Source organism: Somniosus microcephalus, chromosome 31 (genome assembly GCF_052327205.1).
Source record: "Somniosus microcephalus isolate GS21.2 chromosome 31, FLI_Smic_1.0, whole genome shotgun sequence".
Lineage (NCBI taxonomy): Eukaryota > Metazoa > Chordata > Chondrichthyes > Squaliformes > Somniosidae > Somniosus > Somniosus microcephalus.
Window position 1 is genome coordinate 3,052,792 of NC_141017.1, and position 19,149 is coordinate 3,071,940.

Here is a 19,149-nt window from a genome sequence, read left to right on the forward strand (position 1 = left end):
TGCCATCTGGGAGACGCTACAGATGCATTCGCACCCGTACGACCAGATTTAGGAACAGCTTCTTTCCCAGGGCTGTCATCCTACTGAACTTCACAAATAAACTCTAAAGCCTGCACATCTGCCAATGCACTTTATTATGGTTAATGTATTACAAGCCAAATGTATGTTGAATGTTTAATTGTCTTAATCTAAATGTACACTCTCGGGATTGGTGACCCCGTTTTTGTGAACATTTTCACAAAAGAAGAGCACAGCATGGAAGCAAACGCCGTTTCGCTAAAGCTACCGCAGTTCTGGGAGCAGCAAGCGCCCTCGTGGTTTATTCAGGTCGAGGCCCAGTTCGCCCTGAGGAACATCGATGCGGATCAGACCAAGTATCTTTACGTGGTCTCCGCACTCGACAGCTCTACTGCCTCTCGGATCATCAGCCTCCTCGAAAACCCCCCAACGGAGCGCAAGTATGAAACCCTCAAAGCGCGGTTACTGCAGGTTTTCGGGCTCACAAAATCGGAGCGCACCCGTCGATTACTCGCTATGCCCGGGCTCGGGGACTCCAAGCCTTCAGAGTTGATGAGCCAAATGCTCACACTCCTGGGCTCAGAACGAGAATGTTTCCTATTCCGCAAGATTTTCCTCAGCCAACTGCCTGAACAGGTACAAGCTGCCCTGGCCAGATCTGAAACTGAAGACTGCGCAACACTCGCTGCGGAGGCTGACAAAATTTTCACTGTAACTCGGCAGTACTGCCCTGCCACGAGGCACCCATCCCCCGCAGACGCCGCCCCAGCTCGTCAGCCTGCTGGGCTGTGTTTCTACCACACGCAGTTCGGCGCGAAAGCGAAGCGTTGCCGCCCTCCCTGCAGTTTTCCCCAAAAAAAACAACTGACACTGCGACCACCGAGGAACGGTGGCGATGGGCAACGCGGGAAAATTGCTGTTCATCACGGATACTCTCTCCGGTCGTCGTTTTCTGTGCGACACCGGAGCGCAGTGCAGCATTTTACCCGCGTCCGCCCTCGATGTGCAGACAGGGAATCACGGCCCCGCCCTTGAAGCGACCAATGGCGGAACAATTCGGACCTTCGGCAGACGGCGAGTGGAGTTATGTCTCGGGGGGCAACGTTTTCACTGGGAGTTTGTTACGGCCAAAGTTTCCCAGCCCCTCCTCGGCGCGGATTTCCTGTGCGCCAACAGCCTCCTGATCGACGTTAGGAACCGGCGGCTGACCAACGCAGCCACTTTTAATTCTCTTCCGTGTTACCGCAGTAACACTATGTCACGTACCGTCTCCTGTGCGTTCCCGACTCCTGATGAGTTCGCTCGCCTGCTCAGCGAATTCCCCAACCTGACAAGACCCACGTTCTCCTCCACAGCCACGAAACATGGTGTGGAACACCACATCACCACCAATGGCCCCCCGGTCTACGCGCGGGCCCGGCGCCTGGAACCTGGCAAGCTGGCGGTCGCAAAGGTGGAGTTCGCAACCATGGAACGGTTAGGGATTATTCGCCGGTCGAATAGTCCCTGGTCTTCACCCCTCCATATCGTCCCGAAGCCTGGCGGCGGATGGCGGCCATGCAGCGACTATCGACGACTAAACGACACCACCACTCCTGATCGGTACCCGATCCCCCATATCCAGGATTTCTCTGCCCATTTGGCAGGGAACACCGTGTTCTCAAAAGTCGACCTCGTCCGGGGCTACCACCAGGTCCCAGTTCATCCACAAGACGTCCAGAAGACCGCTGTCATCACCCCATTCAGCCTCTTCGAGTTTTTACAGATGCCGTTTGGGTTAAAGAACACCGCCCAGGCTTTCCAACGCCTGATGGACTCCGTGCTGCGGGACCTCAAGTTCCTCTTCGTCTACCTGGACGATATTCTAATTGCCAGTCTGTCTAAGGAAGAACATACCTGTCACCTACACACCCTTTTTCGACGCCTCAGCCAACATGGCCTGATTATCAACCCGGCCAAGTGTCAGTTTGGCCTGCACCAAATTGACTTCCTGGGGCATCGCATCACCTCAGAGGGAGCGGTTCCTTACCTTCGAAGGTAGAGGCGGTGACATCCTTTCCACGCCCACAGAACATAAAGGCCCTGCAGGAATTCCTAGGCATGGTAAACTTTTACCACCGTTTCGTGCCTAAGGCGGCACTACTCATGCAGCCCCTGTACGAGGCCCTCAAGGGCAAGACTGGCAAGAACCCGGTAGACTGGACGGATGACATGGCCCAAGCGTTCACCGACACCAAAAGCGCCTTAGCCAATGCGACTATGCTGGCACACCCGCTGCCAGGAGCCACCATCGCCCTCACCACCGACGCGTCGGACTACGCAGTCGGTGCCGTGCAACAGCAGCGGGTGAACGGGACGTGGCAGCCGTTGGCATTCTTCAGCCGTCAACTACGGCAGAACGAGAGAGCATACAGCACGTTCGACCGGGAGTTGCTCGCCCTTTTTCTGGCCATCCGCCATTTTCGGTTCCTGCTGGAAGGACGTCCTTTCACCGCCTTTGTGGATTATAAGCCGCTAACCTTTGCAATGGCCAAGACTGCCGAGCCGTGGTCAGCCCGACAGCAGCGTCAACTGACCTACATATCCGAATTCACCACAGATATACAGCACGTGGCCGGTAAGGACAACCTGGTGGCAGACTGCCTCTCCTGCGCAATCGTCAATACGGTTCATTTGGGCATCGACTACGATCTCATGGCAGCGGACCAAGCCTCAGACCCGGAAGTCCAAGCCTACAGAACGGCCATCACTGGCCTCCAGTTGGCCGACGTCAAGTTCCATTCGGCAGGTACCACGCTGTTGTGTGACATCTCCGTACAGGATCCTCGCCTTGTCGTGCTGGTCGTCTGGCGCCGCAAAGTGTTCGACGCTATACATGGGTTGTCACACCCAGGAATGAAGGCCTCTCAGAAACTGATGTCAATGAAATTTGTATGGCATGGCATGCACAAAGATGTCCGTGACTGGGCCAACACCTGCGTGGTCTGCTAAAAGGCCAAGGTACAGCGCCACATTAAAGCTCCGTTGGCCACCTTCACAATTCCGGAGCGACGTTTTGACCATGTCAACGTGGACCTGGTAGGACCACTCCCACCCTCCCATGGTTTTTCACACATCCTGATCATGGTTGACCGCACCACCAGATGGCCGGAGGCGGTCCCCCTGTCATCCACTACTTCGGCGGACGTGGCCAGGGCGTTAATTTCCTCCTGGATCGCCCGTTTCGGAGTGCCCGCAGATATTTCGTCAGACAGGGGACCGCAGTTTTCCTCCGAACTCTGGAATGCAGTGGCCCAAGGACTCGGTGTCAAATTACACCGCACCACAGCCTACCACCCACAGGCGAATGGTCTCTGCGAATGCTTCCACCGGTCAATGAAAGCCGCCCTGAGGGCCAGCCTCCAGGACGCTGGATGGACAGACAAGCTACCGTGGGTCCTGTTGGGCCTTCGCACGGCCCCCAAAGAAGACCTTCACTCTTCATCAGCGGAGCTGGTGTATGGTCAGCCGCCGCGAGTCCCAGGGGACTTCCTACCAACATCGACGGAGCCATGGTCCGCGTCTGCCCAGCTTGCTAGTCACCAAGAGGTGGCCAGATGTTTTGCACCGGTGCCCACTTTGCACCACGGGCTGCAGAGGTCACACGTTCCCACGGAGCTTCACAGGGCTGAATACATTTTTATTCACCATGACGCATATAGGGATCCGCTCAAGGCCCCGTATACCGGTCCCTTCCGCGTGTTGGAAGCAGAGGACAAAACCTTCACGGTAGATGTCGGTGGTAAACTGGACCACATTTCGGTCGACCGCTTAAAGCCAGCACATTTAGACCTCGACCACCCCGTCGAGACAGCACAACCACCAAGACGGGGTCAGCCACCCATCGTCGTTACGGCAGGTCAAGTGCGACCGCCCGCCAGACCGCCAGCCGCCCAGCAGCCTCCGCCTCGAGAGTACAGGAGTCGTTCTGACAGGCTCGTCAGACCCCCTCACCATTTGACTTTGTCCGTTAAAGCGAATTCTGGGGGGGCGCATGTGGCAGAACCACTGAATGACTCTGGCTAACTGTATATAATTCTCTTTAACGATGTTCTAACACCAGCCTAAACCTGTACCATTGTGTTAGGCATTACTGTGTTTTGTATATAGAGTTTGCATGTATGGGGCGTGGTCCCTTTAAGAGCGCGGGAAAACGCGATGACGTCACGTTGCAAACCACGGGGCTGCCCAGGCAGTCCTCGTGGCATCTCCGTTGAATAAAGACCTGTTTGATTGCTCTCTTGTGTCGATCTCCGTTATTCGTAGGAATTCGTTAATTCCTACAATTCGATAATTAGGGGGATTAGATAACATCCTCTGCAGACATGATCTTGAGTCCCGAAAGGCATGTTGCTAGGGTAAGGGATGTTGCAAAACAGCTGGAAAGGAATTTGGAAAGGGAGGGAGAAGATCCAGTTGTTGTGGTCCATGTTGGAACCAATGCCTTCGGGAAGAACAGGGAGGAGGACCTGCTGAGGAGTATCAGGAGCAAGGAGCTAAATTAAAAATGGGACAGCTAACATAACTAACAGAGATAGAAACAGAATTGACATGGATTGAGATCAAGGATAGGAAGGGATCGGTTTCACTATCAGGAGTATACGACAGACCCCCAAATAGTGGATAGGAAGTGAAGGGAGAAATATGTGGGCAAATATGTGAAATGAGTAAAAAACACAGAATCATAATCATGGGGGGATTTCAATTACCCCCAAATAAACTGACAGGAAGAGGAGGTGAAAGGGGAAAAGGGAATATTGTTTTATAGTGTGTGTAGCACTCCTTCCTGACCTAGTCTGTAAGAAGCCCAGCAAGAGAGGAAGCATTGCTAGACCTAATAATGGGGAGTGAACCAGAGTAGATAAGAGAAGTAAGCATTGGGGAACAACTGGGTAATAGTGATCACAACATAATAAGGTTTAAGATAATGATTGAGAGAGATTTAGATGGACCAATCTATTACTTTGCTCTTTGTACTCTGAGGGAATGAGGATGGAGAGTGGAGGTGAACTGTATAAAAATATTAACAGACACAAGTAGAACAACAGTGGGTGATATTCAAAGGAGAGATCGATTTCAGGAGGAACATATTCCACTAAAAAAAAACAGCCAAGAATGAGGCGTCCTGGAGAAATAAAGGAGAGGATGAGAAAGGGGAATACGACTTCTATCATTCGATGAGATCATGGCTGATCTCTACCTCAACTGCATTTACCTGCCTTTACTCCATATCCCTTTATAACCTTACCCAACAAAAAGCTATCCATCTCAGTCTTGAAATTTTCAATTGACCCCCAGCATTCTCAGTTTTTTGGGGGAGAGAGTTCCAGATTTCCAGCACCCTTTGTGTGAAGAAGTGCTTCCTGACATCACCCCTGAACGGCCTGGCTCTAATTTTAAGGTTCTGCCCCTTTGTTCTGGACCCCCCCCACCCCACCAGAGGATATAGTTTCTCTCTATCAAATCCTTTAATCATCTTAAACAGCAATTAGATCGCCCCTAAATCTTGTACATTCAAGAGAAGACAAGCCCAGTCTGTGCAACTTGTCCTCATCATTTAACCCTTTTAGCCCCGGTATCATTCTGGTGAATCTGCGCTGCTCCCCCTCCCAGGCCAATATCCCCTTCCTGAGGGGCGGGGCCCTGAACTGAACGCAGTGTCCAGATGGGGTCTAACCAGAGCTCGGTACAGCTCAGGGCATAATTACATAGTTACAAAGTGTTTACAGCACAGAAACAGGCCATTCGGCCCGACTGGGCTGTGCCAGGGTTTCTGCTCCACACGATCCTCCTCCCACCCTACTTCCTCTAACCCCATCAGCATAACCTTCAATTCCTTTCTTCCTCATGTGTTTATCTAACTTCCCCTTAAATGTATCGATACTATTCGCTTCAACCCCTCCCTGTGGTAGCGAGTTCCACATTCTCACCACTCTCTGGGTAAAGAAGTTTCTCCTAGATTCTCTATTGGATTTATCGGTGACTCTCTTATATTGATGGCCCCTAGTTCTGGTTTCACCTCTCGGTACCCCAGCCCCTTTGAGACAAAGATCAACATTCGATTCATCTTTTTGTACCTGTGCACTGGCTTTTAGTGATTTGTGTACATGGACACCCAAATCTCTCTGCTCCTCCACAGTTCATAGCTTCTCGCCATGAAGAAAGTATTCTGTTTTTAATTTCTCGGATCCAAAGTGGACGGCCTCACACTTCCCCACATTGCGCTCCATCTGCCAGTTTTTCCCACTGATAATCTGTCTCTGTCGCTTTGTAACTTGCTGCTCCCATTTACACAACTTCCTAACTTAGTGTCATCTGCAAACTTGGACATACAACTCTCTATTCCATCACCCAAGTCATTGATCTGTATATAGTGAAAAGCTGAGGCCCCAGTACAGGTCCCTGGAGAACACCACTAGTCACATCCCACCAATCAGAGATCATTCCCTTTATCCCTACTCTCTGTGAGTGAGTGCGTGTCTATTGGTCCGTGTAGGTGGGAGGATATCTCTTTGTGTGTGTCTGGGTGTATATTTGGGTCAGTGTATGTGAGTCTGTATTGGTGTTTGTGTGTGAGTGCGTGTTATGTGTGAGTGTATTGTGTGTCTGTGTGCGAGTATGCATGTGGGTGGATGTCTGTTTGTGTTGAATGCGTGTGACAGTCTGTGTGGGAGCATGTGATGAGTGTGTGTTAGTGTGTGTGACTGAGAGTGTGTGAGACTGTGTGTTTGTGTGTGAATGCGTGTGACAGTGTGAGAGTGTGTGTGAATGCATGTGACTGTGTTTGTGTGTGAATGTGTGAGAGTGTGACAGTGTGAGTGAGTTAGTGTGTGACAGTGTGTTTGTGTGTGAATGTGGGTGACAGTGTGAGTGTGTGTTAGTGTGTGACAGTGTGTGTGACAGAGTGTAGAATTTGTGTTTGTGTGTGAATGCGTGTGACATTGTGAGTGAGTGTGAGTGTGTGTGAGTGTGAGAATGCATGTGACAGTGAGTGAGTGTGAGTGTGAGAATGCGTGTGACAGTGTGAGTGAGTGTGAGTGTGAGAATGCGTGTGACAGTGTGAGTGAGTGTGAGTATGCGTGTGACAGTGTGAGTGAGTGTGAGTATGAGAATGCATGTGACAGTGTGAGTGAGTGTGAGTGAGTGTGAGTGTGAGAATGCATGTGACAGTGTGAGTGAGTGTGAGTGTGTGAATGAGTGTGACAGTGTGAGTGAGTGTGGGTGTGAGAATGCATGTGACAGTGTGAGTGAGTGTGAGTGTGAGAATGCGTGTGACAGTGTGAGTGAGTGTGAGTGTGAGAATGCGTGTGACAGTGTGAGTGAGTGTGGGTGTGTGATTGCGTGTGACAGTGTGAGTGAGTGTGAGTGTGAGAATGCATGTGACAGTGTGAGTGAGTGTGAGTGTGAGAATGCGTGTGACAGTGTGAGTGAGTGTGGGTGTGAGGATGCGTGTGACAGTGTGAGTGAGTGTGGGTGTGAGAATGCGTGTGACAGTGTGAGTGAGTGTGGGTGTGAGGATACGTGTGACAGTGTGAGTGAGTGTGGGTGTGAGAATGCATGTGACAGTGTGAGTGAGTGTGAGTGTGAGAATGCGTGTGACAGTGTGAGTGAGTGTGGGTGTGTGACAGTTTGAGTGAGTGTGAGTGTGTGAGAGTGTGGGTGTGTGACAGTGTGAGTGAGTGTGAGTGTGTGTGAGTGTGTGAATGCGTGTGACAGTGTGAGTGAGTGTGGGTGTGGGTGTGTGACAGTGCGAGTGAGTGTGAGTGTGTGAATGCGGTGACAGTGCGAGTGAGTGTGAGTGAGTGTGAGTGTGTGAATGCGTGTGACAGTGTGAGTGAGTGTGGGTGTGGGTGTGTGACAGTGCGAGTGAGTGTGAGTGTGTGAATGCGGTGACAGTGCGAGTGAGTGTGAGTGAGTGTGAGTGTGTGAATGCGTGTGACAGTGCGAGTGAGTGTGAGTGAGTGTGGGTGTGTGTTTCTAGGATTCTAAGATTACTGCAGCCTGTGGACCCTCCTTACCTCTCTCTCTTCTCTCAGTCACTCCGCCTCCTATTTAGCATCATTTAAAGTTTAGCTGAGTTTAAGTTAAAATGGATTGCAATGTTTAGCTCCTAACCTCATGAATGAAACCCGCCATCACTCACCAGGCTTGAGCACACAGCCATGTAGTGCTGAGCTGGCAATCTCATGCTGCAATGGCGGTGAGCAAATGGGACTGCTCTGGTGGGCAGGATGTGACTGGATTGGACTGTACCAGTCGCAGGGAGAGAGTTACTCAGAGATGGTTTGGGTGGGCTCTGGGTAAACAAAATATGAACCTGTTCCACTCCACCCAACAGCTCCCGCCGACAGACGATTAATTGCCCCTTCATCCAGATGGAGCAGGCTGATTTATACACGGGACCGACTTCAGATCCTGCTCTTTGGTAATAAATACCAGAACATGCCAACAGTTTCACAAAATTAGCTCTGCAAGCAGCGACGTATGAGGGAACTGAACCCGACCGCTGCCAACTTCTACTCGATCCTAAAATTAACTCCTGTCCCTCCCAGGAGGCAGTTGCTCCAAAGCGTTTGACATTCGCCGCTCTTTGATGGCAGTAACAGGAGTTGAAGATGTTTGTTTGGTCAGCACTTTATCTGCGTCCAACTATCACTGGCTCGGTACAGGCCCAGTTCCCCCAGCCAAAGGGAGAGATTAACCGAGATCTAATTCTAGTTGGTCTCTGTGTGAAAAGGAGCTCAGTGTTACAGAGACAGTGTGGATAACAGATACCTGACGGGAACTAGAGGGCAGGAATCCATTGGAGGCATTCAGATAACACCTGGAGTAAGACTTGGCCTGGCCAGGCCTGGTAGAATCTGATAGTCTTAGTGATGTGCCTCAATAATTCCGAGACTCAATGTTAGCGAAACAAAACAAGGCTTTTATTAACTTAGAAGGTAACACGCAGTGGAGAGAGGTATCTTCCATCTGGAGGTCTGCAGTACTGGATATGAGGCCAGACTGAGCTTGCTTACATAGGGGCCAGGTATGGGCGGAGCCCTACACACAGTACATTACAATATACAATACAATGGTGAGGAGACGGAACTGAGGTAAGGGAACTGAAACCTGAAACCAACCACAGTCACAGGCAGTGATGAATGGAATATTTCATCACATACACCCCTTCTATAAATTTAGTCTGCTCGGGGGTCTGATAGTCCTCTGCGACCGACGTGGCTGTTGTGGTGTCGCGGGTGTCGGCTGGGTGTCCCCGGTGGCCTCCTGGGTCTCTGCCGGGCGTGCCGCCAGGGTTGTTGAAGGGGTAGTTGGTGGGGGTGCCGTTGGTCGATGTTCTTCCGGGGGTGATGAAAGAGTAGTGGGTGGGTAAGAGTTGCTATGATCGTTGTTGTTGCTATTGCCGTGGTTGTTGTCGTTACCGGCTGGGGCGACGTCTTTTATGGACACGGTGTCCTCCCTTCCGTCGGCGTGCCGGACATACGCGTATTGGGGGTTGGCGTGGAGTAGGTGCACTGGCTTCACGAGAGGGTCCGTCTTGTGGCCCCTCACATGCCTTCGCACGAATACCAGACCTGGGGTGGAGAGCCATGACGGCATGGATATGCCTGAGGTGGATTTCCGGGGAAAGACAAACATTCATTCATGAGGCGTGGCATTAGTGGCCGTACACAATAGCGACCGTATCGAATGGAGCACATCTGGGAGGAATTCCTGCCAGCGGGAGATAGGGAGGCCCTTGGTCCTTAGAGCTAGAGTGACTGCTTTCCACACTGTCCCGTTCTCTCGCTCCACCTGGCCGTTACCCCGGGGGTTGTAGCTGGTGGTACGGCTCGTGGCGATCCCCCTGGACAGCATGTACTGGCGTAGCTCTTCACTCATGAAGGACGCCCCCCTATCCGTATGGATGTAGCTCGGCATACCGAACAGGCAGAACAGGCTGTTGAGGCATTTAATGACCGTGGCGCTGGTCATGTCTGGGCAGGGGAAGGCGAATGGGAAATGGGAGTATTCGTCCACAATGTTCAGGAAGTAAACATTGCGGTCGACTGATGGGAGGGGCCCTTGAAATCTAAGCTGAGCCGCTCGAAGGGCCGTGTAGCTTTGATTAAGTGGGCTCTATCTGGGCGGTAGAACCGAGGCTTGCACTCAGCGCAAGTGCGGCAGTTCCTGGTCAGAGACCGAACTTCCTCAATCGAGTAGGGTAAGTTACGGGACTTTATGAAGTGGAACAGCCGCGTGACCCCTGGGTGGCAGAGGTCGTTGTGGAGGGTCTGTAGCCGATCCCCGGTGGCGCTGGCACACATCCCTCGTGAGAGGGCGTCAGGGGATTCGTTAAGGGCCCCTGGCCGGTAAATGATGTCATACTCGAAGGTGGAGAGCTCGATCCGCCACCTAAGAATCTTATCATTTTTAATCTTCCCCCTCTGTTTATTATTGAACATAAACGCTACCGACCGCTGGTCGGTAAGTAGGGTGAAGCGTTTGCCGGCTAGGTAGTGGCGCCAGTGGCGCACTGCCTCCACGATGGCTTGGGCCTCCTTTTCTACGGAGGAGTGTCTGATCTCGGGCCCTTGGAGGGTCCTCGAGAAGAAAGCTACGGGCCGCCCCGCCTGGTTGAGGGTGGCCGCCAAGGCAAAGTCAGACGCATCACTTTCCACTTGAAAGGGAGTGTTCTCATCCACTGCCTGTAGCGTGGCCCGCTCAATATCCTGCTTAATGCTTTTGAAGGCGGCGTGGGGCTCAGCAGAGAGCGGAAAAGAGGATGCTTTCAAGAGGGGGCGGGCTTTGTCGGAGTAGTTGGGGACCCATTGGGAATAATAAGAAAATAACCCCAGGCACCTTTTCAGGGCTTTGGGAGTGTTGGGCAGGGGCAGCTCCCGTAGGGGGCGCAATCGGTCGGGGTCTGGTCCGATTTCCCCATTCTCCACCACGCTGCCTAGTATGCAGAGGCGCGTGGTGTTGAAAACGCACTTGTCCTCGTTGTAGGTGAGGTTGAGTTTTTGTGCGGTTTCCAGGAACCTCTCGAGGTTCGAGTCGTGGTCCTGCTGGTTGTTACCGCAGATGGTGACGTTGTCGAGGTAGGGGAAGGTTGCCTGCAAGTGGTGGTCATCGACCATGCGGTCCATCTCCCTCTGGAAGACCGAGACCTCATTCGTCATCCCAAAGGGGACTCTGAGGAATTGGTAGAGGCGTCCGTTCGCCTCGAAGGCGGTGTACGGGCGGTCCTCTGGTCTGATAGGGAGCTGGTGGTACGCTGACTTGAGGTCGATGGTGGAGAACACCCGGTATTGGGCGATTTGGTTCACCATTTCTGATATGCGGGGTAGCGGGTAGGCGTCGAGTTGGGTGTACCTGTTGATCGTTTGGCTATAGTCGATCACCATCCGTTTCTTCTCGCTACCCCTTACCACTACCACTTGGGCGCGCCACGGGCTATTGCTGTGTTCAATAATGCGCTCTTTCAGGAGCCTGTCTACCTCGGTCGCGATAAACCGCCTGTCCTCCCAGCTGTACCTCCTGCTTTTGGTCGCTATTGGCCGGCAGTTAGGGGTAAAGTTCGCGAATAGCGAAGGCAGCTTTACCTTCAGGGTAGCCAGACCGCACACTGTGAGGGGCGGCTGGGACCCACCGTACTTGAGCGTGATGCTTTGGTGGTTGCACTGGAAATCCAGGCCCAAGATTATGCTCGCACATAGATTCTTCATGATTAATACTTTAAAATGATCGTATACAGTTCCGTTAACGGACAATTGTACCATGCAGTAACCCAGAATGGTCGATGTCTGGGTTTTATCAGCCATAGAGATGGTACCCTGAGTAGGGACCACCTTTAGGGAGAGTTGTTGTGCCAGTTCAGGGTGGATAAAACTCTCCGTGCTTCCACTGTCAATTAAACATTTAACCCGGCACCCGTTTACCTCGATGTCCACCATTGATTTGGATAGCGGGTACGGCCTGGTCTGGTCCACTGTGACCGATGCCACTGTAGGGCCCTGATCGAGACAAGATGGCGTCCACGCTGTCTGCTCATGAGATGGCGGACCCCATGAGGTCGGGCAAGATGGCGTCCAAGATGGCCGCTCCCACGGCGCACACGCGGCGGTGGCGGGTTTTCCGGCGGGGTTCCCTCTGCACACCTTCCCGAAGTGCCCCTTCTTACCGCACTTAAAGCAGGTGGTGCCTTTCGCCGGGCAGAGGTTTCTGGTGTGCTTTGGCTGCCCGCAGAAGTAGCAGTTGGGTCCCCGACGCGTCGCGGCTGTCGTAGGGCTTCTGGGGGGGGTGCGGGGCCCCGACGGTGTCGGGCTGCCGGGCGGGGAAGATGCCTTCCAAGATGGCGGCGCCCTTGGTGCACACGTGGTGGCGTGGACGGCGCGGGCTGAAGAGTAGGCGTCCGAGTTTCTCTGGGCCACATCCAGGGATCGCGCGGTGTCCGCAGCCTGTTTCAGGTCCAATCCCGTTTTTTCCAGCAGTCTCTGCCGGATGTAAGTGGAGCTGAGGCCTGTGATAAAGGCATCGCGAACAAGCTCGTCAGTGTACACTGCGGCTTTTACATCTTGGCACTTGCAGTCTTTGCCAAGCATTTTCAGGGTGCCTAGGAACTCCTCCACCGATTCCCCAGGTCGCTGTGCGCGAGTAGCGAGCAGATGCCTAGCATACACCTCATTCGTAGGCTGCTGGTAATGCGCCTTTAAGATGTCGCAGGCGGCCAGGTACGTGTCGGCGTCTTGGATGAGGGGGTAAACCCGGTGGCTTACCCAATTCCGCAGAATTCCGAGTTTGATACTCGCAGCGTCCGTAGCGTCTTTGACGGCTGCGGAATTGTCCAGGAAGAATTCCATACACATAAACCAGTGTCCGAAGCATGCCGATGCGTCCGAAGCATGCTGGTCCAAATCCAAACGTTCGGGTTTTAGGAGTTGATCCATTGTGTTGAAAAATAAGTTAATAAAATTGATGTGCCTCAATAATTCCGAGACTCGATGTTAGCGAAACAAAACAAGGCTTTTATTAACTTAGAAGGTAACACGCAGTGGAGAGAGGTATCTTCCATCTGGAGGTCTGCAGTACTGGATATGAGGCCAGACTGAGCTTGCTTACATAGGGGCCAGGTATGGGCGGAGCCCTACACACAGTACATTACAATATACAATACAATGGTGAGGAGACGGAACTGGGGGAAGGGAACTGAAACCTGAAACCAACCACAGTCACAGGCAGTGATGAATGGAATATTTCATCACACTTAGTTGAGGAGCTACCTTGGCCTCACTGTCACTATCCTGGAGAGAAGGAAACCGGTCAGGGTTCCTGCTCCTAATCTCTATTCAGTTGCCGTTACTGGAAGGTGTAGGTGCCAGCTGTGGCTCAGGGGGCAGCGCACTCGCCTCTGAGTCACTCCAGAGACTTGAGCACAAAATCCCGGTGCGGTGCTGAGGGAGTGCTGCACTGTCGGAGGTGCCGTCTATCGGATGAGACGTTAAACCCAGGCCCCGTCTGCTCTCTCAGGTGGATGTAAGAGATTCCATGGCACTATTTCAAAGAAGAGCAGGGGAGCTATCCCCGGTGTCCTGGCCAGATTTATCCCTCAACAAACATCATTAGGACAGATTATCATGTCATCATCTCATTGGCGTTTTTGGGATCTTGCAGTGCGGAAATTGATTGCTGCATTTCCTACGTTACAGCAGTGACTTCCTCTTTATTTTACACAGGGTTTGGATTAAATTCCCCTTATTTTTTTGCATTCTCTGCATTTGATCCCCTCGTTTTGTGAAGTAACGCTGTCCAGTTTGGCGATCGCGTGTATTGTGGGATTGATCCGTCTCACGAATCCCTCGGCCACGCTGGACTGGTTGGGCCTTCACCATGTTTGTGAGAAGAGTTCGCAAAGTAATGAGCCCCTTCAGAATTCCTCGATTCTTGCTAACTGTCAGCTGTGGATTGGGTTTTTTGTGAATTTTAAGTCCTGTATTTCAGACTGGAGAAACCCGGTCTGATGCCAAAGTGATGGGAAGCTCAGTAAGTGACTCTGTCAATCCCAGCGTTGAGCCGAGAGAAACCTTCGCCAAGCTGCAAGTTCCCGATTGCGAGAGACTCGGTGCGAAATCATTGAAAGCAAAAGCAGTCCCCTTCACACCGGGCGGTCTCGCTCACTCCGGGCGGTCCGGCTCACTCCGGGCAGTCCCCTTCACACCGGGCGGTCTCGCTCACTCCGGGCGGTCCGGCTCACTCCGGGCAGTCCCCTTCACTCTGAGCGGTCCGGCTCACTCCGGGCGGTCCCGCTCACTCCGGACGGTCCCGCTCACTCCGGGCGGTCCGGCTCACACCGGGCGGTCCCGCTCACTCCGGGCGGTCCAGCTCACTCCGGGCGGTCCGGCTCACTCCGGACGGTCCCGCTCACTCCGGCGGTCCCGCTCACTCCGGGCGGTGCGGCTCACTCCGGGCGGTCCGGCTCACTCCGGGCGGTCCAGCTCACTCCGGGCGGTCCAGCTCACTCCGGGCGGTCGCGCTCACTCCGGGCGGTCCGGCTCACTCCGGGCGGTGCGGCTCACTCCGGGCGGTCCCGCTCACTCCGGGCGGTGCGGCTCACTCCGGGCGGTCCCGCTCACTCCGGGCGGTCCTGCTCACTCCGGCGGTCCAGCTCACTCTGGGCGGTCCCGCTCACTCCGGGCGGTCCGGCTCACTCCGGGCGGTCTCGCTCACTCCGGGCGGTCCCGCTCACTCCGGGCGGTCCTGCTCACTCCGGGCGGTCCGGCCAACTCCGGGCGGTCCGGCTCACTCCGGGCGGTCCGGCTCACTCCGGGCGGTCTCGCTCACTCCGGGCGGTCCGGCTCACTCCGGGCGGTCCTGCTCACTCCGGCGGTGTGGCTCACTCTGGGCGGTCCGGCTCACTCCGGGCGGTCCGGCTCACTCCGGGCGGTCCGGCTCACTCCGGGCGGTCTCGCTCACTCCGGGCGGTCCGGCTCACTCCGGGCGGTCCTTCTCACTCCGGGCGGTGTGGCTCACTCCGGGCGGTCCCGCTCACTCCGGGCGGTCCCGCTCACTCCGGGCGGTGCGGCTCACTCCGGGCGGTCCCGCTCACTCCGGGCGGTCCCGCTCACTCCGGCGGTCCAGCTCACTCTGGGCGGTCCCGCTCACTCCGGGCGGTCCGGCTCACTCCGGGCGGTCTCGCTCACTCCGGGCGGTCCCGCTCACTCCGGGCGGTCCCGCTCACTCCGGGCGGTCCCGCTCACTCCCGGCGGTCCGGCTCACTCCGGGCGGTCCTGCTCACTCCGGCGGTGTGGCTCACTCCGGGCGGTCCGGCTCACTCCGGGCGGTCCGGCTCACTCCGGGCGGTCCCGCTCACTCCGGGAGGTCTCACTCACTCCGGGCGGTGCGGCTCACTCCGGGCGGTCCCGCTCACTCCGGGCGGTCCGGCTCACTCCGGGCGGTCCCGCTCACTCCGGCGGTCCAGCTCACTCCGGGCGGTCCTGCTCACTCCGGGCGGTCCTGCTCACTCCGGGCGGTCCAGCTCACTCCGGGCGGTCCGGCTCACTCCGGGCGGTCCCGCTCACTCCGGGCGGTCCCGCTCACTCCGGCGGTCCAGCTCACTCCGGGCGGTCCTGCTCACTCCGGGCGGTCCTGCTCACTCCGGGCGGTCCAGCTCACTCCGGGCGGTCCGGCTCACTCCGGGCGGTCCCGCTCACTCCGGGCGGTCCGGCTCACTCCTGGCAGTCCCGCTCACTCCGGCGGTCCAGCTCACTCCGGGCGGTCCGGCTCACTCCGGACGGTACCGCTCACTCCGGGCGGTCCCGCTCACTCCGGCGGTCCAGCTCACTCCGGGCGGTCCAGCTCACTCCGGGCGGTACCGCTCACTCCGGCGGTCCAGCTCACTCCGGGCGGTCCAGCTCACTCCGGGCGGTCCCGCTTACTCCGGGCAGTACCGCTCACTCCAGCGGTCCGGCTCACTCCGAGCGGTCCGGCTCACTCCGGGCGGTACCGCTCACTCCGGGCAGTACCGCTCCCTCCGGCGGTCCAGCTCACTCCGGGCAGTCCCGCTCACTCCGGGCAGTCCCGCTCACTCCGAGCGGTCCAGCTCACTCCGGGCGGTCCAGCTCACTCCGGGCGGTCCCGCTTACTCCGGCGGTCCAGCTCACTCCTACAGAGCTCAGCTTCAATATTAAATCTGAAGAAGGAGACCCTCCTTGTTCCCCCCCGCACCCCCGCCGGACCCCCTGCCGGTTCCCCTGAAGCATTCCTCCCCCAGTCGGTTCCCCCGCCTCCGCGTTCAATCAACCTGTGATCTGTTCTCACCCAAACCACCCAAATCCGCTTCTGTTTGGCACCCTGCTTCTTTCACACATTCCTACATTTCAGGAATCTAAAAATAATTCCTCCTTGGCGTACTGTGGGCCGGGGGAAACAGTCTGAACTCTTTGATGGGCAGTGCAGCTATGTGTGGAATCCCGTCTCGGTTTTCCCAATTGTTTTGAAGTGTGTTATGTTAATGTGAAGCTGCCCAGTCCTGATCTCGCCCGCCTGTCCCCGGTGGACTCTGTGCGGTGACTTATTGGCAGACAGAAGGCCCAGAGAATGTGACTTCCTCCAGCAACTCCTCAGCACCGGACTCAGCAACAACGCACACCTTGTCCTCAGTACCTTTTATATCAATCCATAGAAAACACGGGAAGTGGGTCAGGACTTACAGTAATGTGAGAATGCTGCAAAACATCCCGTTTAGATGTTGGCATGTTTCTGATGAAATTCCACGAGAAAAATTGCAAACAACATTCTTCCCGGTTCCTTTCCCTTTTTTTCCTGGGCATGTTTAGTTAACCTGTCGCGTGCTGGAAACTCATCGTGTGCTCGGGGTGCTTTCTCTTCACGGTCTGTACACACATTGCCTCCAAGTCTGGTCGAGAGACACACACGCACTCAGGACGTTGCCAGCAGACACAGGCTTCGGAACTCAAGCAGAGATAAATCCTGGACAGGGGAAATTCAGTGCAGAAGACAGAGAATTGTCAGGGTCAGTGTAACAAAACAAAACTAAACTTCCACCACTCTCCAACTCTCCACCCCCAGCCCCGAACATTGAACCCGGTCCCGCTCAATCCACTGTCTGATGCTGAACCAGACTGTTCACAACCTAATCATCCTGTCTGACCCTGAGCTGAGCTTCCAACCTCATATCCTCTCCGACCGCCTACTTCTGCCTCCGTAACATCGCCCGTCTCCGCCCCGCCTCCGCTTATCCGCTGCTGAAACCCGCGCCCATGCCTTGGTTCCAGACTCGACTATTCCAACGTTCTCCTGGCCGGCGTTCAACCTTTCACCCTCAGTAATCTTCAGCTCATCCAAAACTCTACTGCCCGTATCCTAACTCGCACCAAGTACCGTTCACCTATCGGCCCTGTGCTCGCAGACTTACATTGGTTCTCGGTCCTCCAGAATTCTAATAAGTCTCCTACTTGCATTTCAATCACTCCATGGTCTTTCCCTTCCCTTTCCCTGTGTCTTTAAGGTGCCAGCCCTGGCTCAGTGGGCAACACTCTCACCCGAGTCAGAGGTCATGGGTTCGAGTCCCACTCCAGAGACTTATAGTATCATAGAATGGCTACAATACGGAGAAGGACATTCGGCCCGTCGAGCCCGTGCATTTCAAGGTGGGTCATAAAGGAGGAGAGAGGTTTAGGGAGGGAATTCCAGAGCGTGGGAGCCAGTTGACTGAAGGCACGGCCGCCAATGGTGGGGAAAGGGAGGAGGGGATGTGCAGGAGCAGAGTCAGAGGAGCAGAGAGTTTGAGGTGGTGGAGGACACGGAGGACGGGAGCTTTAAATATGAGGAACTTGGGGAGCGGGAGTCAGTGGTAGGTCAGCGGAGGGTGGAGGCTGGGAGGCCGGCCAGGAGGACAGTGGAGTCTGAAGATGATGAAAGGATTGATGAGGGTTTCAGCAACAGGTGGGCTGAGGCAGGGTGGAGACGGAGCGGTTATGAAGATGGGATGTTGTGTTGGAGGGGACAGAGACATGGAAAATCCTGTGCTGAGGTAATCGGTCACAATTTACACCCGCTCATTTTGCCAATGCCAATTTGTCATAGAATCATACAACACAGGAGGTTGCTATTCGGCCCATCGTGCCTATGCTGGCTCATTGAAAGAGCTGTTCGATTAGCCCCACGCCCCTGCTCTTTCCCCTTATTTCTCTTCTTCAAGCATTTATCTAATTCTCTCTTGAAAGTTATTACTGAATCTGCTTCCATCACCCTTTCAGGCAGTGCATTCCAGATCATAACAACTGGCTGCATAAACAAATTCTCCTCATCTCCCCCTCTGGTTCTTTTGCCAATGACCTTCAGTCTGTGTCCTCTGGTTACCGACCCTCCTGCCACTGGAAACAGTTTCTCCCTATTTACTCCATCAAAACCCTTCTTGATTTTGAACACCTCTATTAAATCTCCCCTTAACCTTCACTGCTCTAAGGAGAACAATCCCAGCTTCTCCAGTCCCTCCACATAACTGAAACCCTTCACCCCCGGTACCAGTTACACTGAAATTTCCTGCCAATCTCACTAGAATAGGTGAGAGAGTTGGATCTCAAACCAGCGTACTATGCTTAAATAAAGGAGACTATGAAGATATGAGAGCAGAGTTGACTAAAGTGGACTGGGAAAATAGATTAAGGTGTAAGACGGTACATGAGCAGTAGTGTACATTCAAGGAGCTATTTCACAACTTAAGAAAAACATATTCCACTGAGGAAAAAGGGGCGTAAAAGAAAAGACAGCCATCCGTGGCTAAGTAAAGTAATAAAGGATAGTATCCAACTGAAAACAAGGGCATATAAAGTAGCCAAATCTGGTGGGAGGATAGAAGATTGGGAAGCATTTAATAACTAAAAGATTAATTAAGAAAGGGAAGATAGATTATGAAAGTAAACTAGCAAAAAATATAAAAACAGATAGCAAGAGTTTCTACAGTTATATAAAAAGAAAAAGAGTGGCTAAAGTGAATGTTGGTCCCTTAGAGGATGAGATCGGGAAATTAGTAGTGGGGAACATGGAGATGGCAAAAACGCTGAACAAATATTTTGTATCAGTCTTTAC